This window comes from Petaurus breviceps, unplaced genomic scaffold, assembly GCF_028583685.1.
Source record: "Petaurus breviceps papuanus isolate PSGF00001 unplaced genomic scaffold, PetGlider_PUasm1.0 189, whole genome shotgun sequence".
Classification (NCBI taxonomy): Eukaryota; Metazoa; Chordata; class Mammalia; order Diprotodontia; family Petauridae; genus Petaurus; species Petaurus breviceps.
This window is the reverse complement of record NW_027185809.1, coordinates 38,568,267-38,593,964: the sequence shown is the minus strand read 5'-3', so window position 1 is coordinate 38,593,964 and position 25,698 is coordinate 38,568,267. Positions and strand designations below refer to the sequence as shown.

At 37.4% G+C, this 25,698-nt stretch overlaps 1 protein-coding gene across 3 annotated transcripts in view; it reads right to left on the bottom strand.

The window, feature by feature from the left end:
- Positions 1-25,698, bottom strand: part of NRXN3 (neurexin 3) — a 2,132,730-nt gene that overhangs the window by 822,302 nt on the left and 1,284,730 nt on the right. The window lies entirely within an intron of this gene.

Sequence of the window (25,698 nt, the reverse complement as noted above, 5' to 3'; positions counted from 1 at the left end):
TAAAGATAAAATGAAATAATATTTGTAAGGCACTTATCAGAGTGCCTGGTACATAGGAGGTATGTATAAGTAGGTCTATATAGTCATAGTCTCATAGTTAACAAAGTCTCATTTCTGAGGAAAATTAATGCTGGACTGCATTTATTACCAATATTTCTATGTGAATCCATTTCCTTAGACCCCAACTTCTGAAGGTCAATCAACTTTTCTGAGGAGCATAATAGAATAAGGTAATTACTCCCAGCCCTCAAGGCATCTGCTCATCAGCTTGGTTAAGGCCCATGACCTCTTTTTTACTGCTTAAAGTAGCCAGTTTGAACGAAGGCCCTCCTCAGGGGACATCCTTGCTACCTCATCCCCCCCCCAACGATGAAGTAATAGGGGCGACCTGAGAAACCCACTTCCTCCTTAAAATGTCCACCTATCAGGCTTGCAAGGGGAGGTCTAAAAGATGTACTGTCAGGCCCATCAGAAGGAAGATACACCTAGGAATAAAATATGCTGTCTGGCCCCCAATGGGGGTCTTTTGGTGCAAATGAAAGCTAGTCAACAATACCGCTTTTACCAGGCTGTATGCCCTACTATTAAAAGATATCTCACTCAGACTCTTGCCTCAGTATGCTCTTCATTAAATTCTGGCTGCTATATTCTCTTCCTGTCTGCTTCTCTTTCCTTCTTCACAGAAGTTAAGGGACTGATCCAGGATCACACAGCTCCTGAGTGGCTGAGGTTTGTTTGAACTCAGGACTGCCAGACTTGGTCTGAAACTCTATCCTCTCTACCCCCTCTCTGTCAGAAGACCTAACCAAAAACATTAGTCACAACTCTTCCCAAAAGGGATTCTTAACTTAAGAGTCAATGAAAGTGGACTATTCATATGAATATATACAGACAGACAGACAGACAGGCAGACAGACAGACAGACAGACAGACAGACAGACAGACAGACAGACAGACAGACAGACAGATAGATAGATAGATAGATAGATAGATAGATAGATAGATAGGCATCGAATCTGTGCAGGATGAATCACATTTAAATGTTGTTGGGAAAGACTTAACAAAATAAATGAAAATATAATAGGATATGGGTAATATTAATCTGTGCTTCTCTAAATTAATATGTGGCCATCAGGACTCCTTCTTGATAGTTTCGTGGCCCCCATTTCTATTTGGTTGATATCGCTGCTGTAGACTACTCCATCTGTGTACATTATGTTCCTTTAAAGTTTATGACTACAATGGATAGCATTCACTGACAAGGATACCTACCCACTAAAGTAATATATGTGGGCTCTTCAGTAAACATAGGGTATGACTGTAAATCAATGAAAAAGTTTCATTTACCCTAGATGAGTCATTCTCACTATTTTTAAGTAATTCTTACATGCATGCATGCATAGACCAAGGCATGCAATACCCAGCCATTCACATTCATGCCTTTCTCATTTAATCTATAAACTCCTTAAGGACAGGAGCTATTTTTCCCACATGGCCAAGATGTCTACTATGCATCTCCCAAAGTACTCCATAAATGTGCTGACAACAAGAAGGTTGTTCTACTACTCAATGTTTTGTGATTTATCCAGGTAGAAAATTCAGAGATTGTTGTTGTTGAATCCTGATTCATGAATCCATTTTGGGTTTTCTTGGCAAAGATACTGGTGTGTTTTGACATTTCCTTCTTCAGCTTATTTTACAGATAAAAAAAAAATGAGGTAAACTGGGTTAAAAGATTTACCCAGGGTCACACAGCTAGTAAATGTCTGAGACCAGATCTGAACTCAGAAAGATGAGCCTTCCCCACTCAAGACTCTGTACTTTATTCACTGTGCCTTCTAGCTGCCCAGAATAATTAATCATCTAGAATGCTCAGTCCAGTGGGCAGGTCAGTCCAGAAGATAGAGCACTGGCCTAGGCAACCAAGTGGCTGATCAATGATTCATCCAACAGAATCTGGTAGAAAGAACGCTGGCACTAGGCTCCCATGTATTTGGTTCAAAATCCGACTTTTTCTACTTCTCACCTTGGGTGACATGGGACAAATCACTTAATCTCAGAGTGCCTCTCTTCCTTCAAGATACAGCTCAAGTTCAACCTTTGATATGAAGGCCTTCCTGATGCCCCAACCACTAGAATCATTCCTCCCTCCCACACTGACTTGTATCTAAATACTTTACATTTATTTGTGTTCATTCTTTTTTTAAGATTTATTCTGTATATATTTATATATGGACTTTTTGTATCTCCCATTAGTATGTAATCCCCTTGAGTGTAGGGACTGTTTCAGTCCTCATATTTGTATCTCAAGTAGCTAATACAATGCTTGATAGATGCTTCTTAAGGGACTGAGTAACCTTCATGGGCTCCAGTTTTTGTACCTTTAGATGACCTCTGAGATTCTTGACAATTGTTGCCTTATATATATATTTTTAAATTGCATCATTTTCCCACTGTTTCATGCATATTTCCCATTTAAAAATTATATATATATATGTATATATTTGTTACATTTTAACTTCTGAACTCTCTCCCTTCTTCCCTCCTTACCCTGCCTATTTCTTTTTTTTTCTTTTTAAGCAATCGGGGTTAAGTAACTTGCTCAAGGTTACACGGCCAGTTATTTCTGGGTGTGGTGCTGAGTGTCTGAGCCCCGGATTTGATCTCCAAGTCGTCCCAACACTGGAGCCGGTGCTCTTACTCGCTGTGCTACCTGGCCGCCCCACCCTGCCTATTTCTTAAAGAGAGATTTACTTCTTTAATCCTTCAAAAAGAAATTGTGCAGGAGGGGTGTTCATGTTTGTAGATCGATAGACAGACAGACTGAGACAGACAGACAGAGGACAGATGGGTAGGTCGATAGATGATAGATGACTACAATTCAACATAATTGGTTTCCTTTGTAACACAATGTATTTTTTAAGCAGTTAAAAACATTATTTTGTGGAAGGGTCCATGGGCTGCACCTGAGTGCCAAAGGGATAACTGACTAAGCACACCTGTTATAGAAGATTAACACAAATTCTGGTGAGTGGAAGATAGACATAAAATACATCATAACATTCTCCCCATTAAGAACAGGACCTGTTGTGTTTATTCTCTCTGGGTCATGTCTTCTAGGATAAAACACCTCTAGCAAGCCTCAGGATGGATATTGCCAAGAATACTTAGATTTTCCTTCCACATTTAAATTTAGTTTTTTTCCTCTTAAAAGGGCAAATTGTGCAAAAAAAGTAGTTCAATCCCTGCTTATTATGCAACATTCTGGAAGAAGCTTAGCCCTATTGTGGGGGCATTGATTTGGCAAATATCCCTGGCATAGGGAATAGAGAACCAAAATCCAGGGAAGTCTCCCAAGTCTGTAACTTGGTGTTCATACACTTTCAAGTATAGCCAAGAAGTAAAAGTAGGTGTGAATCTGAGGGAAGGAAGGATAGGAATGGGTTATGAGACACATATACATATACAAACATGCTGTAATTAAGTATAATTTAAAACACTTTACCTACATTTTAGTGCTTGACAACTTTTTTTCTTCCAATTTATGACTTCTTCAGACATATCTCCGTAGAGACAAATTATATTTATGTTGCTGAGATGACAAGGCCTAGGACTGACTTACAAAATGAACTAATTACCACCTCTGTATTTGCAACAGCTTTCAATGGTATTTAAATAAAAACCCTTCTTGGTTACTAATGGATTGGAATGATACTTAAGGTAGTAGATACAGAAATACCTTAGCTGGTTTCTATGCATACCTGCCTTCACATAAGTGTTGCCCTCAGATTTGGTTCAGATCCAGTGGTGCTAAGTGTTTGATAACCAACTCTACTAAAATGCAGGACAGAATTTTAAATTTAATCGGCCTTATTAATATTTTCTCCATTGCTATCTTAGGTCTAGACAATCAACTAAATAATAAAACCCTGATGATTCTCAAATCTACCTATCCTGCCCCAACCTCTCTGTTCACTTCTAATCTCACATTTGCTACTGCCTTTCAGAAATCTTGTTGTCCAGTAGACATTTCAAAATCACTATGTCCAAAAATGAAACTCATTATCTTTCCCTCTAAACCTTCTACTACCCCCTCCTATCTTCCATATTGCTATAGAAGGCACACCAACTTCCCTCAGGGCCAGGATGATTTAGATCAGGGCTTAAACTTTTTCCACCATGACCCCTTTTTTCTTATTTTGTCAGCCTTCATTGGTATTGAATGGCCTGAAGGAATTCACAGTGCAAAGTGTGCATGCTTTGTGTTCAGAACCAAGGTTTCAGTAAAGTTACCAGAGGCAATATGGACAAGTGCTGCCAGAAACACCTCAGATTCATTATATGTGTGATTTTAAATTAATTTTTGGTCTTTGCACATTCAGAAGCCTTTTATTTTTGCTGAATTTTTTGCTATCCCAAATGAGGTCACAACCCACAATTTAAGCAGCCCTGCTATAGATGACCAAAAATGAGGTTCACAGACCTCAAAGCCTTACAGAAAATCAGGTCACAGATAATAAGTCTCTGAGGTAGAATTCGAACTCAGGTCTTCCTGACTCCAAGTCCAGCACTGTAGCTATTACTATACTGAGGTTTATGACTATATTCTAAAGCTACCTAGAAATTATTTTTGACAAACTGACATGTTATATTACCTATATGACTTCCTACTCTTTGTTAGCTCAATTAATGGAGAGTTGCCTGAATCATTAATGTAAAAACAACGTGGCCATATCTTCCTGGAAGGAAGAAAAGTAAATGTGCAGCTATACATACCCGCCACTATCCCCACTTCTCTACAACATAGAGCAGGTATAAAGGATTAATTAAGGTCAAGATTAAAATACAGATCTTGCTTTTGTGCCTGGGAGAGCCACTGGATGTTTTTTGAAGTCTAATTTCAAGGGCAAAGCAGAACTTTCTAGGGTTGATTTTTAGTACTAACTGGGCCCTAAGTGAGGAGGCCATGTACTTAATCTGCTCTGGAAAGGGTTGTATTTGCACTCTCCTCCTCCTCAGAAACAGCTTGAAAGAGGGAACAATACCTCTCTTGCATGATATCCCATTTATAAATGTGATGGACCTTGATTGGTGGCACATGAACTTCAGCAGGGTCAGAGGTTCAATCCTGAGAGGCAATGATTAGCACCCTGAATATACTAGTCCAGGAGAGACTAAGCATCTTGAGAGAATTCTCTCTTGAAATGCTCTTACTCCTCAAGGGATTGTACCCTTCACACAGATCACTGCTTCTCAAAGGATGTTTGATATCTATTAACAAGACTAAGAAAAGTCATAAACCAAGACAGAGCTGGGGAAAATTAGGAATCAATTAGAGAAAGAATTGGGAAGGTAATTCTAGGTTGACTACCTTTTGCCTTTATCCTATGATGCATATGTTGCTACAATACCTTTGTTCATGCCAATTTTCCATTCTTCAAAATCACTCAGGCTATCTAGATCCTAATCACTCCTTCAAGTTTAAGCTCAAGTCTCTTTCTCTTCCATGTAGATTTTCATGACTACCCCAGGTATCTTCTCACAGGGAAATACTAAAGTATTTATTGTTTGTGTCACTTGCATGTATATCTTATCTCTTCAACAAGCTATAAGTAGCCTTCCAAGTGCTTTTGGTGTCTTTTTGTCAATAATATTTATTAATGTCTTCTGATTTTTTGTCTCAGAGCTGAACTCTAGTAACTATCCAATAATAATTGCCAACATTTGTATATTTATTTAAAGTTTGCTAAGCACTTACCATGTATTATCTCATTTGATCCTTACAACAACCCAGTGAGGAAGGTATTGTTTTATACATAAGGAAACTGATTCAGAGAGAGGTTGAGTGACTTGCCTAGGATCTGTTGTTTTTGTCCTTTTTCAGAGATGACCAATGACATTATGGGGTGATATCTTGACTCATGATTAAATTGGGTTTAAATGAGGCAGAGTTGAAACAAATCATCAGCCTCACTCTCCCAGAATCATCAAAGTCCACTGGCATTGGCATTGTCAACATCTGACCAAGCTCTAAGTGCTCCACACTACCTGTTTCAGCCTCCTTCATTAGCCACTGCAACAAATTGTTCTCATCTACTCACTCCAATGGGGGACGTCTTCACTTACTTGGAGGAGATATTCCTCTCACTCACTGATGGATTTGAGGCTCATTGGTTACCCTCAACTTGGTCTAGCCAATCTGTGGAGACAGTTCACTGGGGTGTGGCCACTGTGCATACTACAGTGTTTTGGAGCCCCAGGTAAGACTTGTGTGCCAGATAGACACCGAATGTGGATGAACAGCCTGAAAAGGATTCAGCAGGCCCTTACACTAGTGCTGCTAGTCCTGCTTGGATCTTAGGAAAATACAGCTAGTGAATGTCAGGACAGAATGTGAACCTCACTCCTGTTGACTCTAAGACTCTATCGACTGTGCCATTTGCCTCTGTCCAATCCAAAGATATGCCATTCTGTAGAAATGTCCCTTAAGATGTCTAAAAGACTGAAATATTCTTTAAGCAATGGCACAAAATTCTGAATTCACAAAATTCTGAATACTACCCAAGTTCACAAGCCTATGCCAGGAAAATCTCAAAGGTCATACTATAATGGAACCCCAAGGGCTCAGGTGTATCCCTGATGTCATAAGAGAGGACTATAAAAGCAATTCAGGAGGACAGATGGAGAATTATGCTTTCCTGAATTATTTGGGTCAAATGCAAATGCAGGTCAAGCCCAATGGTGATGTAAAATATTTCCATCTGCACTAAAAGGCAGAAAGATTGTTAAGTAAAAACAGACACCAATGTTAAGCATCTCTACCAAAGAGAGTTCAGAGATCTTATCCAAGACTCTTCTGTGGCCTTTACCTGTCAGAAAAAGCAAAGATCAAGAACACAAGATCATAGGATATAGAGTGGGAAAAGACCTTAGAGGTCATCAAAATTATTTTAGATAAGATTTAAAGGAGCTCTTTCAAGATTTACCAATATTTCTACTCCAACTTCACATCTTATATAGTAACTCACATAACCTGACCTGAGTTGTCATTCTATGCCATTTCTAGGAATTCATCAAATCCAGATTATGTCAGCCAGCATTGATCTTTCTCAGTAGTACAGAAAAGAGGATAACAAGTCTACTGTCAAGACTACTGCTTCTATACACAATGTAACCAGGAAACAATTTGACTCAGGTATTAATGCCTCACACTTCTTCTGCCATTCACTCCATGTCTCAAACAAAGAGCATCTAAGTGCTAGATCATTAGAATATTTTAATTCTCATCTCAATGGGGCATAAAACATAATCTAAAAGGGAGAATAAAGTAAAAATCAGTAAAACCTGAACATCATTGGAATATAAAAATGTTTTAATCATCTGCAAGTCTATAGTCCATCAGAGAAAGCTTATATTGATAAATCATTAAGCAACAAGTATCTATTTTTAATGTGTGCCTGTTATCATAGACTGGATAGGTGATAAGGATGCCAAAATTCTTCTGGGAATTGAACCAAAACAGTGTTAGAAGAGAGGGCAGAATTAAAGTAAACTTTTATAATCCATTGGCAGAGTTTGAATCACCTGCAATTACCAATAATTTCTGTTTTGTTGTTGTTCAGTTTTATCTAATTCTTTGTGACTCCATTCAATGGGTTTTCTTGACAAAGATTTTAGAGTGTTTTTGCCATTTCCTTCTCCAACTCATTTTACAGATGAGGAAACTGAGGCAAACAGGGTTAAGCAACTGCCCCAGGGTCACACAGGTAGTGTGTCTGAGATCAGATTTGAGTTTTCCTGACTCTAGGCTCAGCACTCTACCCACTGTACCACCTAGCTGCCCAATGGCTGATAATAATTAACATGTATATGGTATTTTCAGGTTTGTGATACTTTATAGGTATTATCTCTTTTTATCCTCACAACAACCCTGGGAAGTAGATAATGTTATTGTCCCCATTTTACAGATGAGGAAAGCTGAAACAGACAGATTAAGTGTTGTATTGGAATCCATGGTCATTAATCAATCCATGGTCATACATTGTATTGTATCCATGGTCACACAGTTAGTATCTTAGATGAGATTTGACTCAGGATTTCCTGACTCCAAATCCAAGGTAATATCTATTGTGCTATCTAATCGCCTACTATAGCTCCATTTGGATATTCCTTGAAATATGATAGTTTCAATCTTAACTGTGGGATAAATACTGAGAAACCACCTGTGGATAAGATTACTATTCAGAACAGGAAAAATAAAATAGGGTACTCTTTCCTAAGAATGACTTTATACCCACAAATTCAAGAACCCTGTTTTGAAAGCCTTGAATAATAATTATTGTAATAATTCATATATTAAGACAATATAATATAGTTACAATATAGCCTCTTTTTGATACAATAGTCCTGTGAATGTCATTTTATAAATACTATTTCCTCTATTTTACAGATGATAAAAAGTCTCAAAGAAGTGATTTGATAATAGCACTTATATTTGCCCTTTTTGTTATTTTTCAGTTGTTCCAGTTATGTTCAATGCTTTGTGAACTCATTTTGGGTTTTCTTGCCAAAGATAAATGAGTAGTTTGCCATTTGTTTCTCTAGCTCATTTTACAGATGAGAAAATCCAGGTAAACAAGGTAAACATTGCCCGGGGTCACACAGCTAGTAACAGTCTAAGGTCAGAATTGAACTCAGAAAGATGAGTCTTTGGGATTCCATCAAGCTATCCACATTTGCCTCTCCTCTCCACCAAAGGCATCATCACCCTCTTTCGTTCCCCCTTGTCTGGACTAAATTAATGGGCTCCTAAAGGTCTCCCTCCTTCCAGATGCATCATACACCTATATAATATTTTTTTTTCCAATGCAGAGATCTGATCATACGTTCTTTTGATAAAAAATCTTTCTGTAACCCCGCAATATCCATAGGATAAAATATGAACTTCTTAGTGTAGCATTTAAGCCACTCCACAATCCGACTCCAGGCCACTTTTCCAGGCTAATTCGACTCCATTACATTTCTTGCATTTTGTGCTACAACCAAATTATGATATTAGCTTTCCTGCCTCCACAGTCCATTTTGTCCTATTTTCTTTTTGCCTTCATTCTTGTAGGCTATTCGCTCATGCATGAATTATGCTTCCTTTGCATCCTTACCCATAGAACACCTTTTCCTATTTTAAATTTCAGATCTCTGGGTAGAACTAATTGCTAGGTAATATTTTTATATTAAGCTCCATTTTCCCTTTCCACTTTTTACCCATTGTAATACATTCTGACCCCTGAGGGCAAGCAGAGCTACTTTAAGCCTTTCTTCAGTTTTTTAAGGCTGGGTGGGGAACCTTTGAACTTGAGGTCACATGTGGCCCTCTAGATGCCCTTATTATTATTAATTTTATATATTAACTTAAATAATGATATATTATATAATATGTTAATATTTTTATAAATAATACACAATAATATATTTCATATTGTAATAATAGTTATATACATTTATATGTGTATATATAATTATTAAGGGTTTCCCTTAATAAGGATTTGTTCTGTGAAGTTTGGATTCAGTCAAAGGGCTGCACTTGAGGACTTAAAAGGCAGCATGTGGCCTTGAGGCTGCAGGTTCCCCAGTCCTGCTTTAAACACTTGAGGAAAGCCAGGTTCATAGATTTAGAGCTTGAAGGACTTTAGAAGGTACCCACTATGACGCCTCCATTTTTCAAATGAGGAACCTAAGTCCCAGAGATGTTAAACTACTTGACTAAGGTCACACACAAAGTAAGTGGGATTCATACACAGATCCTATAACTCCAAACCCATTTCTTAGTTATCACGCTCCCCTAAAGTCTCTTTCCTGCAGATTAAATATTCCAGTTTCCTTCAAACAATTCACATGCACATCATATCAATGTCCTTCACCACTCTGATCAATAATCTGCAGAGCACCTGGAGGAGGACAATAATCTCCCGAAATCGTGGCAACTAAAACCAAATATAATGTTCTAGATGTCCCCTGCTATAGCAGAATACCGTGAGATCGTTTCTTCCTCAATCTTGAACACTGAGTCCTTCATGGCATTATTAGAATTTTTTTATAATTTTAATTTTTGCTGTTCTTGGTAACTTCTTCACAATGCTGAGTCATGGGGAGATTTCATTCCACTGATAAAGCCTCCCCTCAAAACTATTTTATTCAGATGAACTCTTGCCTAGCTATGCCATCAGTCTTCCCCCATCATATATTTGTGAAGTTCACACTGGGCTCCAATCCTCCCTCTTTTCTTTATTGGAGAAGTTGGCTCTTCCAATAATGACCCTGGGCAACTGATTTAACCATGGTAAGGCTCAGCTTCTTCATCTCTAAAATGGGACAGAGATAATAATACCTTCCTTTCCACTCTGTGGAATTCTTGTGAGGTTCAAATGAAATTAGAGATGTGAAAGTGCTTTGTAAACTGTAAAGTACTGTGTAAAAGTAAGATGCTACACAAATACACATTACTTTTATTTTGAAATGGTGATATCAAATAATCTAATTACCTTTTTGCATAATTCAGGGAATAATTCTTGATGTGAGAATTATCACACTAAATAATAATGACGAATTTGTAGCGTTAGTACCCAAGAAATTTAACTAGGGAAATTTTTGGTAGACTACCTGCAAAATTATTATACCAGAATGAAAATGTTTCAAAGTTTAAAAAAATAGCTTTCCTTAAAACCAATGTGATTATCCAGCTTTCATTAGACACCAAAGATAAACAATTTCCCCACATAATCGAAACTTTCAACAAGTAGTTGCCACCTCTCATTGCTGTTGGAAGTAAGGCAGTCATAAGATCCGAGGCTTGTAGGATCATGAATTTAGAGCTCAAAAGAACCTTTGGAATGATCTAGTCCAACTACCCATTTTACAGATAACAAAACTGAGTTCCATGGAGGGGAAGTGCCATGCTCAATGGCTGAGTCAGCTTTTAAACTCAAATTCTCCTACTTAAAATCCAGCATTCTTTATGCTATACCACAACAACTCTCTATTATGCCCCAGTCATGTAGATCCAGTAAAGTAGACTTACTTAATAATTTCCCATTTCCTGTAGAAGAACCTCTATATTTGTCACCATAACCACATCTGCCCACAAAGGATAGACAGTTATGTATTGTTTCCTCAAAATATAGGTTCATAATTACATGCTTAAATCAGTTTGAGCCTGAAATTCAGGTCCAGGTTTGTTTTTTTTTTTTCTTCTTCATACTTTAACAACTATTCAATCATCTAATGCTTGGGCTACTTTCAAGTTTCCCTACATGTTGTAGTGAGTATAATGGGGAGATGTATTAGTGATGGAATTTGAGCTTTCACCACATAACTGAAACAATATCTGTTTGAAAAGCAATCATACTATTTCCTAAAGGATACTAGGTACATTGTAGCATATGGCTCTATAGGAGGAAGCTCATAGGGTGACCCTGGTTTAGCACACATCCTAGTATGAGCTTCATTGAGGAAGAACCACTGTGAAATGCATGGCAGTTGACATAATCCCCAGGATATAAATCAGTTCTGGTATTAGAGAAAGCAGTGATTGCTAGCATTTTAGGGATTCCTTAATACTGTAGCAGATGGAAATTTTGCTAGCCATAAATGGATTCTCAGCTGGCCACAAATCATGCAAGCTGCAGTGGCTATTTGTAAATCATTTGTCATCATTTTAACCAGTATTAAGTGTGTTGATCAGAAATTGTGTGGCACTGTGAGACCTGCCATAGCTATTGAGCCTGGATCAGCAGTGCAGATAATAGAAGATGCAGGATTAAATATGGCTAGATGCAGTCAGATGGATAGGAGGGAGGTAGAGAGCTACATTGTGACCCATTCTTTCAGAAACAGATCATTTGGAATGGTCTAACTCCAGGAAGTCGAGCTACCATGAAGAGATAATACCTCAAATTTCTATTGTATTAGACTTTTTAGGAAGGAGCCTATAAGGTATGGAGATAAGTATGATAATTGTGCAGATGAGATAATTTTGGTACAAAAAAGTCTAAGACTCTTGCCCATGAATAAAATTTGAATAACTTCTAATTCTCCAATTTGACCTTAAGTTTCCTGTTTCCAAGTCCAGTACTTCTCCTTTTTGCTCCCACTCACTCCCATCCCTGGACCAAAACAACTCTCCTGAGCCATGACATCGTTTGGTAACACACACTGTAAGAGGAAACTCTTACCCAGGGTCACACAGCTAGTAAGTGTCTAAAACCACATTTGAACCCAGGTCTTCCTGACTCCATACTCTATCCCAGCAGCCATGACAACATGACTAAGAATTGTATTATGCTTAGGATTTTTTTTTCCTACTCATAGTGTCCTTGATTCATCTGGGCAATTTTCCAATGATTTGTAGCTTCAGCTGCTGAAAGACCTTAGGGTCCAGATACCAAACTCAGCATTCTTTCTCTCACCTTGTTGAGCCTGGTTTTCCCCACAACTCCCCCTCCCCCAAGGAAGTGAGCAGACTGCCAGCTCTGCACTTCCCTCACCCACTGGGTTTCCGCCCTTTCCCCAGTCAGCTCACCTGCATAGAAGTGGGCGGGCTTCTGGGTCAGGCAGGGGAGTTTCAAGGTGTGTACTGACCAATCACTGCTTACATAAGCCCCCCTTTATAAGCTAAGGTTCTGCCCAAATTGGGGCTGTTGCTGGCTGCTATTGCTATTACTGTACCTGAGACATGGGTGGTGCAGCCTCAGCCCACCATGTGGCCTGATCAGCTACATGGCCTTTTAATAAAGGGTCCATTCTAAAATTATTACTTTGGTCTTGCTCGCATTAATCAAGGTACAGTACTACAACCTCTATGGCATTGCCCAGGTTGCAATCTCCAAGCCTGGAAGTCATTCTCTCCTTGCCTATTTCTCTTGGAACTGTTCCCATAAAAAAAAATACCTAAAGTGTCACCTCCTATAGGAAATTTTTCCTGACCCCCTTCTTTGTTAGCTTTCTCTCCTTCCTCAAATTATGTATTAAATTATTTATACATTGTATCCTATTCTGCCTCCCTTCCCCCAGGTCACTTGAATCAAACCAGTCCCACCTAGTTAGTGAAAAGAATTGAAAAGCTAAAACTGGTCACCACAATAGGCATTTCACAAAGTGATCAATCCACAAAGTACTCAAAAACATGTACATGAGACTATCCTCTTCTCTTAATCTGATTTGTGGTTTGGATTATGGAAGTGACATTTCAGAAAATTTGGTGAAACACCAGTGCTGAGTTACTTTGATTTCAGTATCTTCCCCAAAATGATTAAGGTAAACATAATAAAATAAAAATGATTCAAGTCAACATGTAAGTGGAACCAAAAGATTTATATATGTATAAATATATGATGAAAAATGGGAAACAAAGTGATACCGAACATAAACACAGCTATTAGTTTGCTTTATAGTTATATTACCCATCACTTTGGTTCAATTCATTTATGAAAAGGGTAAGTATATTATTATTGCATTATGTGGGGAGTAGGTAGGAAATAAAGCATATTCATTAAGAGATAGAGAAGGGGCATTTCCCCCTTTTATAGTTTTCCCTAGGCCATTAAGTGAAATAAATTGATTCTGTGGAACTAATTTTGTAATTAAAAAGCTTATCATGGCTTTCTATAATGAGCTAAGTAAACAGACAGTAATTCAGTTACAATATTTACATGTCTCACACTAGGGGAATGTGTGTTTAGAAAATTAAATAATAAAGGGAAAAGAGGAGAGAATTTAAAACAAAGAGTTAAGAAAGACCAAAGGGAAGGCAAGGAGTAGAGAGACTATTGTCAGTTATTTCATAGACAATTCACTCGACAACTTTTTTTTTGGGTGGCCTTGAGGAAAACAAGCTATTTGTAATTGTTCCCTTGAGGCAAATGACACTGGTTAGTGAACATGGAATTTGGAAGACTATGATATTTTTAAGACACTTTGGGTCATCTCTCTTGAGAGTTGAGATGAATTCATCTGAGACTAAAAGGTACCAGGCCTTCCATCTGTATAACAGGAATTCTTTCTAAATAATCCCAACACACTTCCCCAAAACTTTAGTTATTTTGCCTTTAGAGAGGAGCACTAAATGTATTTCAGAAGGCACAGAAGAAAAATTAGGTAGGAGCAAGAATTTTGGAAATCAGACACAGTTGAAAGTACAAAATATAATCGTTCAAATTAGAGTGTGCAAGATCTCATGCTTTTTATTTTTGAAAATGGGCCAAAGAGCTCCAAGGGCCACTACAGATCTGAACCTTTGTTTGACATCTCCTCTCAAAAGTGAAACCTACAAAGACACATTTCCCTGTATTGACACAATGAAATTTTGGCTCAGAAGTAACACAGAGGGAAAAGCCTAATACACTCCATCACATGACACTTGGTTTTCTTATTAGATGTCCCTAATTCAAGTAATGATCAGGCCCTTCTCTATTTGGCTTAAAAAAAGATCAGGCAGGCTGACTCATAGCCTGAGGTGATATAGCTGTAATCAGAGTCGTTCTGTGCTCCCTTGGGAAAATCTCTACCTTGAACTGAACTGAATACCCCACTTTCTCTGTGGACTTTTAAATTTTGTTTTAGTTTTTAGTTGTCATTGGGTTCTAATATCTTTCTGAAGAGTGCACGACCAAAGATTTTTATCATTGTTATATTTGTGTGTATGTGTGTGTGAGAGAGACACACACACACACCCACACACACACAGAGAGAGAGAGAGAGATGTCATTTTATGTCATTGCCTTTAAACTGGAAGAGACTAGACCTTCGGTTTTCCATTCACTTCTCATGGTTTCCCAATGCCATCCTCATTAAAATAGGCTTCTTTCCCAAGTCATGCAGGACACCAGACAGTTCCCTTCTTTAAAAAAGTTTTTAAGATAGGAGTTTCTTGGGTTTTTTGTTGCTTATCTCACATAGCATGAGGCATTATGTGACAAAACCTAGTTTTAACTAAAAAAAAAAAAAATACTCTGAACTGAAACATATAAGAAACGGGCAACAGAATACAAAAAGAGGCTTGCATATGAAACCATGAACATCCACTGTCCATTTCATACTGTGTGCAAAGCATAGCTTTTGGTTGAAAGGAAATTGGAAGCACTGTTGAGTAGTACCTCTCTTATCTGGTGAATGTAAAAGATGTGTTAGAATACATTTCCGTGCCCTCCTCCCCCTACCTCTCTTTCTCTCCATCCTTTCTCCTCCTCCTTTCCCTTGCTGTTTCTCTCTTTTCCTATCTACTTCAACCTCCTTTTACCCTTCCCTCTCTTTTCTGTTCTTTCTCCTCTGTTGTCTTCTCCATCAAATTACCTCAGTAAGAAAACACTTAATAGCTATGCAAGTAAGCACCCTGTGACAAAGACAGGCCCCTTAGGTGAGTGTTTCAGGCTGATAATTCTCACTTGACCAACTGTGATCTTACAACCAGTTAACACAGTGTTGCTTCTGGAATTGCAGGAGTCAACAGTTTCTAGACCTCTTGGGGAGAGAACTGTATATTCCAGTTCAAAATCTCCCAGACATAAATGTTCTCTATCAAGCAAAAGAATTAGTTGGACACAATAAGTTCATCTCCAAACAGAGGAGAGGTTTAATTTGAGGAAGCTAAATTAAAAAATGAGGGGGCAACGTTACATGTGAGTAAAATGATGGCTTCTCAATTTAGGATGCATTTGGTAATTGTTTTGCTTAGATTTTTTTTTTCAGGCATGGCCTGTGATTTGATCTATGTGAGGAACTCCTGGTGTAGGTATTTTTTGCACCAAGGAGATAGGCAGTTTTGTAATACATAGTGTGAAATGTTGTCTGGAGGCACTGAGCGTTTAAACAATTTGTGCAAACTCACAGGACTATTATGTATCAAAAGCAGGGTTTTAATGTCTTCCTGGCCCAATGCTGAGAATTCTATCTACCATACCACACTACATCTCTTATTATTTTCTATGATGAAATTCTACAAATTCTACCAATTAACAGACATAACTATAGAGAAGGGAGTGATATAATTTCCTGATTCCTGACTGGTTACATGAATACTGCCAGTGTCCTTTCTCATAGATATATTGCAAAATAGTTTTCAAGCAGATTAATTGTACCACGTAGTGAAAAAGTGGAGGACAAAGGGGGTATATAACCACTACTAATTAAAGGGAATATTATAAATTTTCCCCAATGAAGTCTTTGCTTACCATTGCTGTCTTACCTCTGCCTTCCCCTCCCATTCTTTGCCACCCGTCCCCCTCCCCTATGTGCCATCTGTCAGCTTCTGTCTACAACACGTGAAGTCTCCTAAGTATCTGAGTATCATTTTAGATCCTATTTTGCAGGTTAAAAGCAGTAAATTGCAGATGGCAAGTGTTTTTTTTTCCTTGAGATTACTGAAAGCTGGGGGTAATTTTGTCGTGAGTCACATTAAAAAAAGAACAAGTGATGCTATACAGCTCCTACTTACCATGAACATGTGCAAAGATCATCCATCTATCCACCCATCCATTGAGCAAAAGATGGAGGCATTTTTTTCCCTTTTCTCTTCTTTAAGAGAATAGATTTTTGGAGTGAAAGAAAGAGTGTAGTTTACGATGCTGGAATTATGAGTGATAAACCATGTAAGCAGTCTAGCCTTTAATCAATCAACAGTTATAAACATATATGGAGAACCTGCCATACTCGTGATATTATACATTGCTCTATAGACAATGTGGAGTTGCTAGAAGAATGGATGATTGGATGAATGAGGTACAGGCCATCATCACTGTCGTCAAGGAAGTGATGTTCAAAAAATGGGCAAATGGTATCATTCAGAAAGAGAAGTAAAATATATGAAAAAGCAACTATAACTCCAAGTTGTCGATCTCTAGAATCTTGGTTTAGAACTCTTCTATTGATTTTTCTCCCTAATGATTCTGTGCTTATAGATCCCAGCTGGAACTCAACTTCGAGAATAAAATGACCAGGGGGCAGGGAACCTTTTAGTAATTTCTATAATGCTTTATAGAATATAATAATATAAATAGTACTTAATATAATCCTTTAAAAGAATAGGGCTTACTAGTGTTGTAGTATATCTTTAAATGGTGGAATAGATTTAAGGAAATAATAAAGAGTGGGGCTTGCAGGAACCGGTAAAGGAGACAGAATAATACCAAAGAAGAATTTCACTTACTTTTGCCTTTCTTTGTACTCTTGGTGCTTAGCATCATAACAAACACTTAGTAAATGCTTGCTGACTGACAAATTACAAAAAACAGTCAGAGGACAACTCTGAGGAAGACCCAAGGGCCAGAAAATAGAGGGACTCATTTTGTTTTAAAACTTCCCTCCTCCTATTATAGTTATACATAAGAGTAGTATGAAATAAAGAGGTAATTTTAAATAGTAAATAATAGAAGAGCCATCATGGCTTAGTGCATAAATATCTCATCTTATATCCAAGAGACCAAGTCTTTCATAAACAGAAACATTGATACCCACAAGGATAGAAATATAGCACCTTCTTTCTTACAAAGTTAATGCTTTATTTCCCCAATTTTTAATATCCCTTCACTTCTGACCACCCTAATGAAAGATGCAAAACACGAGATTCTGTCCAGTACTACCCCTTAAGCAGAAAGGGAGGGAGCCACCATAGTCAAGGAAAGAGTGAACAGAATATATAGCTCATATAGCACAAGTTCCACTTATACACTGAGTTAAAGGATGTAGATGGTATCTCCAAGCAGTGATGCAACGAAGATCACAAAATTTCATGTTCCACTATAATCAAGTGACATGGTTCATATGGAGAATAGTTTATGATACAACCATGATAGAATTGCCTTTGCTGGAGCCCATCTGAAATACTGTCTTTGTTTCTGGGTGTCACCATTTTGGAAGGTCATTTTTAAGCCAGAGAGTACCCAGAGGAGACAAATCAAAATAAGGAAGGGCCTCAAGATCATTCTATATGAGGACTTATAAGGAATGGTTCAGGAATATTTAGCCTGGAGAAAACTCTTGGGAAACACAATAACTGTCTTAAAGTACTTAAGAGATAATTTTTTCAAAGAAGTATCAGATTTCTTCTTTCTGGTCCAAAAGGAAGTGGCAAGAAATATAAGTTGCTTTGAATTTATTTTTGCTTCATATTGGGGAAAACTTTCCAACAATAAGAGTTGTTCAAAAGTAGAATGTGGTTCTTCAGGACAAGGTAGCTTCCATTTAATTGAAGGCTTTCAAGAAAAGCTAGAAGGCCATTTGTCCTACATGATTTTTTTTTCTTTTAGGGATAGATTGGATTAGATGGTGAAGAAGTCCATTCCAACTAAATTCTGTGACTCTGAAAATTATTAACAAGTATCCATATTATCATCATCCATGTTAAGATCAGAATATGGCACTTCCATTCTTTGAGAAAACATATGCTGAAAATTATGTATGAATTTTATGGAAGACAACTGAGAATCATAAAAAAGTTAAGTGCGCAGATCCAATTCTGTAATTCTCTTTACAAAGTGCTCTGTCACGGGCATAGGATGCTATGTTTGGTACCTAGCTCCACAGTCACTGATAATAAGTCATGCTTTGTCAAAAAGAAGAACATCATGAAAATTTTTATTTTATATTGACTTAAAAGTAAATGTATTTCTCTATGTGAGAGTAACACCTCATCATTGTTCTTCTACTGTACTCTAATTTGATGAATAATCAATACAGCTTTTATAAAAAAAATCAGAAGCAAAGCATGGCTTGCCTCTGAGTCAGAAATGGCATTTTTACTAGAAGAAAAACAACATCAATGAAGCCAAGCAAGAGAATTCCGTGAGCTTAGACAACAACAAAGGGGGCGAGACTAGTGAAGGGAAAATGGACTGAAATACTGTATGGAGTTAACACTGATGATTCCCAAGAAAACATTGCTCAAAAATGTTAAGATTTCAGGAACATTTACTCCTCTCTAGTACTAAAAATTCCACAGGCCTAACTCTCAAAACGCTTATTAGCTTGATAATACTAATAAGGATAATGATAGATACTTATATAATATTTTAAGGTTGATGATGCTCTTTGCATACAGTATCTCATTTAAAGCTCATAACATGAGCATTACTAGAATATTATAGAATAATAGATTCTATAGAATATAATTCTATAGAATAATAATTCTAGACTAATGATAACTTGTAAATTTGTCCTCTTTTCCTATAGACTCTTTTTCACCAGTTCTCTAAATTTTTCAAGGATGACCAAAAGTTCTTCTGCGATTACATTTAGTTGCTGAGTTACAGTTCCTTCATTCAGTACTGCAGGAAGTAGTTCATTCATGCCTTGTGCCAACCTCAATAAAGGTAACTAGATACCTTCTGATTACCTCCTCAATTATTGTTTCTTTCCTTTTCTTGCTAACCATTTAGCTGTATCCTTCCCAATAGAAAGACTGTTCTCCATGGAAGAAAAAAAAATGAGCAAAATGAGAATGGAAAGGTTCACCCATCTCTCTGGTGTTTGTTATTATTCCATCCACTCTGTACAGAATTTCCATTCCTTCCTTAATCCTGCTCTTACATTCCCCCCCCCAAAAAGAGCTTAAAAAGCCCACGCACATTTAATTATAATTCACCTCTAATGACAACTTATTGTGCGCTTTAGAGGTCCTGACAAAATTCTTATAGGACTGTGTTATACTTTTCAATATATTTTTATTTACTAGCCACTGTTTTATCTTCAAAACATCTCTCTCTCTTAATTCTCTGCTTCTTGATGTCTTAGGGTTTTCTTATCAACCATTTTAGGCAGCTACTTATATTGCTCCTCTTTGGAATAATTTTGGTCTTCAAAATGTCATTCTTGAGAACTTCCCACCCCTCTTGGTTTTACCTTCCCATCCCTTCTTTTTCTTTCTTTTTTTCTTTTTTTTTTTGCCTTTTTGGAGGGCAATTGGGGTTAAGTAACTTGCCCAAGGTTACATGGCTAGTTTTGTGTGTGTGTGTGTGTGTGTGTGTGTGTGTGTTTGTGTGTTTGTCAAGTGTTTGAGGCCAGAACCGAACTCAAGTCCTCCTGACTCCAGGGCCAGCGCTTTACTCACTATGCCACCTAGCCGCCCCCACCATCCATTATTTTTCAGAACTCTCTGAAATCAGCTCTCCCAAAGTATAACATGAATATAATACTATGTTAGGATTTTCTTTCCCTATCTTTCCTGGAGCAATGATTTCTTCTCTCTTCCATTTGCAAAATGCTTTATAGTTTTTATTTTGATTTCATATACATTATCTCATATGATCTTCACAAGATAGCAAGTTTTCGTAGATATGCAGAATTTGTAGATATATTAGAAACATATTACAAACGAGATAATTCATTTTATTAATTAAGTAATTTATTGGAGGTCACATAATATAGGTGGAGCCAAGAATAGAATTTGAGTATTCTAACTTATAGTCTGGCATTTGCTTACTTATTAATTCATTCAACAAATATTTACACTGATTTTAATATTGCTCTGAAAGGCTGTCTCTTTTCAGAACCTCACTTGTCATATGCTAAAATGAAATTAATATAAATACTCAACTAGAAGTATTGAGAGTGTTAGCAGGTATAATCTTCTATGGGACATCCTGGAGGCTAGGATGAATGAATTATTAATAGCAATGAGAATCAGGTAATATAAAAAGAAAGCAAAGGGACATTATTTTTATATCTTTCAGGCAGATTTCTAAAAATCTAAGAAAATATCTCGAATAGAAGGCTTAAATTTTTATATTGATGGTGTCTAGAGGATCCTGTAGCAAAAATGTGACCCATGGGTACCCATGTAGCCCACAACACTCCCGAGTGTAGCCAAGATTAAAATGTAATTGGGAAATATTTAACTATACACACACACACAACAACAACAACAACAACAACACAGATAATATTAAAATATGATTTTATAAGACAATGTTAATATATGATTTTATAAGACAATGTACAGCCTTCAGGGATTCTTACATACAGTTAAATGGCCCCCTGTTTCTATTTGAATTTGTCACCACTAGTATAGTAGATAGACCACTGGATTTGGAGTCTGGATGACCTGAATTAATGTTTCTTTCCCAATGGTAGAGAGAAAACCTAGCTGGGACTTTGAAAATAATTTCTCAAAGTTACAAATAAAAATGTTTAGTTGGTTGCTATTTTAAAGATATTTTTAGAAAGATGATTTTAGCTTTACTGGGGAGGGAATGTGGAAGAAGGAATATAACAAGCAGGTTACTAAGCAACAGGTTGACCAGAAGGTCATTTTATGAGAAAAGGAATGCTTGTGACAAGTCAAAAATACACATTGGCAACTCATCATTCCCTAATCAACAAACATTAGCTATGGTGCTAATCAGATGTCTAACTCAATCCCAACCCTTTGTGAAGTTCAGAGCTTACAGATCCAAATGGCTTGAAGCTCCTAAACCAGGCATTCAAAATGACAGAGTAGGGATTCAATAGTATAATTTGAATCAAAGTTATCTTTTGGTTTGTCTTTTATTTATTCCTCACAACCCAGACTCCATTATCCTGATATGGAGATATCTGTACCATACATTTTGATTGAATACAATCTTCCACTTTTTAATTTTTTTAATACTGATATTAAACAGACCAAGAAAGAGCTTGATGTAGTACAAAGAGATATGACCTCAGAACTAATAAAACACGGGTCCAGGTCTTGCCTTTTACACCTATTGGCTGTGTGACCTTGGGCAAGTCATTTAACATCTCTGTGTTTTTTGGTATCTCTCTATTATTAATTGCAAAGAAGTCACCAACCTGCATTGATTGAGGAAGTTTCCTTACCAAAAGTTCCCTAAAAACAATGATATCATGTCCAGTCCTTATCCTGCCTATGAAACAGACTTCTAGAAATAGGCATCCCAAATAGATCACATTAAGCAGATTTTGGTGGAAGGTTATTCTCCTCACTTGATTAACAAGAACATTAGAGAAATAAAACCATAAGAAAAATTTAGGACAGTTATTCATGAATTTTAATTGGACTCATACCCAATGCCCAATGTCTAAACCTGTCCCTTCTTTGAACTTCCCAATTTTTATATAAGTAGCTATCATCGTTTCAGTCACATAGATTTATAATTTCAGAAACATCTTTTACTCTACCCTATCCCTCACTCTCAACCTTTAATCACAAGCCAACTATGATTCTAACACTTGCCAATGTTGTATCTATCAATAATTTCTTTTTATTGGCAACCTTCTTTCCACTCACATAACTACAGCCCTGGTTTACCATCTCTACCCTAAATTATTGTAATAGCCTTCTAATCACTCTCCTTGCTTCCAGTGTTTTCCTTATCCACTCCTTTCTCCATATAGCTGCCAGATTCTTATGTCACAGGTCTGACCATTGGTGCTCCCCTGATCAAAAATCTTCAGTAATTCCTTATTGCTTCTAAAATAAGAAAGAAAGTCACCCTCAGCTTGGCAAGTAAGGTCATCCACAATCTGGCTGCAATAATTTCCCTTTAGACATACTGAATTTGATAAGGGATATCCCAATGGAGATATTCAGCAGGCATATGGAGTAAAGGGACTAGAGCTCAGGGATTAGGGATGATTATATAGTATTAGGAGTTATATGAATAGAGAAGATAATTGAAACCATGGTAACTGATGAGATCATCAATGAAGGGAGTACAGAGTGACAGAAGAAGGCCCATTACACAGTCATTACCTACCTCAAACTTGAGGAAGAAAGAAAGGAAATTAGATGATCAAGTGGGAAAGGAGAGTGAAACGGAGGTATGGGATAGAGAGAAGGAAAAGCAGGATAGAACAATGTTACGGTAGTCAGGGGATGAGGTGGCAATCAATGTGTCAGATGTGCAGAGAGGTCAAATGGATAAGGGCTGGGAAAGGCCATTGGACTTGGCAGTGAATATATATAAATTGGAGAAAATTGTTTCAATTGAAGAAGTGCTTTTGGAAGTATATTACTTGCCCATAGTAATGATGAAATTCGCTGCTTCACTGACCACAGGCTATTGGCCTTTGTCAACCAAACTTTCACGGATTATATGAAGACAATCAGATTTGGTGTTTCCGGGTCTCAGCAAATTAATACAAAATTTAGAGCCACTGACCCAATCATCAACTGCCTTTCTGTGTATGCTGTCTGGCCAGTGGCACTTCCATTTTTCTTTTTCTGGTTTTCAAACAGCCTGGCATGAAGCCAAGTGGGATATAATTAATCATACATGATACACCAGTACTTCAAGAGAGAAGTTTCTTTGCTCCTAAAATTCACCAGGTTAATAATAAATATTCAGAGGAACTTTATTCAGACACTCTTTTTTCACCTTCATTTATAAAAAATTAAAACAAAAAGATCTTTGCAAGAGCAATAAGTGTGCCTGTGAAGTTTTTTTTTCCTTTCTTTTTCTTTTTTTTCCTTTTGTTAGAACTTAATTACCCTGCCCATTCCTCTCCAGTCTATTACTCTATATGGTAACAGGCCCAGAAACTGGTTTCAAGCATTAGTCACACATCTAACCTCACTCACCCTGACCATAATAGCTATGGTTTTAGGAAATGGGGTTAATAGGAAGGTGCCCAGTGGCCACCTAGTTTCCTTTCACCATTTGTTCTGCTATCTCTACCTCATTCCTCTAGTTCATACATGCCAGCGGAGTCAGGGCCAAAAAAAAGTCATTTGGCAAGCATGGGAGTAAAGGAACACCTGAGGTTTGTCTATCAATGCTGTATGAACAGGAGGGAAGCCTGCTTAAACATACCTACAATCCTCTGCTCCCTGGCAGGTACAGCTTATGTAAGGAATCTGGCAGACAAATGGGAGTTTCTCAGCTCAGCTGCCAGAACTAATGGTAGACCATGCTGATGTCCTTCCTCTTCAGTCATCTACAAGGGTAAAGTTTACATAATAATGCTAGGGCTATGTTAGAACTGGGTCTTCTGATTCCTGTAAAATATCCCTTTGGTAAAAACAGAGATTTACGTGTCCCTTTAAAGCACAATGACTTGCTATGAGTTGTATTCTAGGACACACATATACAAGATGTCCTAAAATCTTAGTGTAGTTTTAAGCTATATTTCATTAAGATTTTTGGTGTGTCTTATATTTTAAGGCAGAAAATTCATTTAATTTTTTCTTTTTTTTCCTTTTCCAATTCTAGACCAACATCTTAGAGATTACTTAACATCTTGTTATTTTCTCTTCCCCTGTTTTTCACAGAAAACAAACCCTCCTCTCAAAGAGCTCACATTTCAAAGGGAAAGACAACATATAGAGACAAAGATATAACCTAGCACAGTTGTTAGCCAGGAAAGACATCTAAGGAATCCCCAAGGGGTTGCTCACATTTCAAAGGGAAAGACAACATATAGAGACAAAGATACAACCTAGCACAGTTGTTAGCTAGGAAAGACATCTAAGGAATCCCCAAGGGGTTGCTACAACAATACAAAAATGCTCTATTTTTTAAAGCGAGCTTTTGGTTCTACTCTATTCATCCACACAGATTAAAAGCCACTAAGGAAAAAAAAATATTGGACCAAATATGTATTTATTGACAAGCAACTACAGACCGATGGTAGTTATCATAAAACTTACGTGACGTTTTGATAATGTTAATACTTGTAAGTTAGAAATAACAGGGTGGGATATAAATTAAGCCATCTACAATGCTGATGTGTTCTTGAGAGGTTCAAGGCCAACCAGGTCTATTAGGCAGAAGATGAGTAACACAAGTAGTAGAATTACATAAACAGAAAGTTGTGTAAGAGATGAGGAATATGGGACAAAAAAGGACATTTGGAGAAGGGAAACTAAGAGTAGTGTGTGTTCCTAGTAAAGAGGAAAGACTAATTCTAATGGCGGAGCCCAGGAACATGGCCATGCTGATGGAGGTAGCTCCCAGGGTGGGCATTTCCAATCAGAAATGGATTGAGGAAAGAAATCCCAAGAGAAGAGGTCTTGATTTCTCAGGAACCAGGGAAATGGAGAAATGGTGCTGATATCTAATCAGAGGGAGGAAAGAAATTTCTTATGGGCCTTTAGGGAAAGAATGATGAATATAAGTGGTAGAACTACATAGGGAGTAAACTGTGGAAGAGATGAGGAATCTGGGACAACAAAAAGGAAAATTTGGAAATAATAGCCAAAGGACAGTGGTCTCAGAGGGGCCAAAAACTAGAAGTAAAAAAGGTTGGGGCTACTAGGGCCAATAAGGTGGCACAGTAGATAGAGCACTGGTCCTGGAGTCAGGTCCTCTTGATTAAGGCTAGAAAAGACTGAATAGTATTTTAAGCTAAAATGAACTAAATGAATAGTTTGAGATTATGGATTGAGTTGGCCTAAAAGTCAGGAAGAACTTGTGTTCAAGCCCTGTCCCTGATACATGCTGGCTTCATCGTCCTCAACAAAGTCCCTTAGCTTCTATGTTCTAGGCAAATCTCTAAAACTATGAACTGAAGGCATTGGTAGAAGTTTTCTCATAGCCACAGAAATCAAGGAGCTCCCCATATGCATAGAAATCATAGATCTGGTCCATTATCTGTTACTTAGCCAAAGTGTACTCCAAGATTGTTTTAAGTTATAATTTTTGAAAAAAAAAGAGTTGAAATGTTTTAAATTATTCTCTGTGCTTGTCCTATACTGCCATGGACACTGGAGGGACT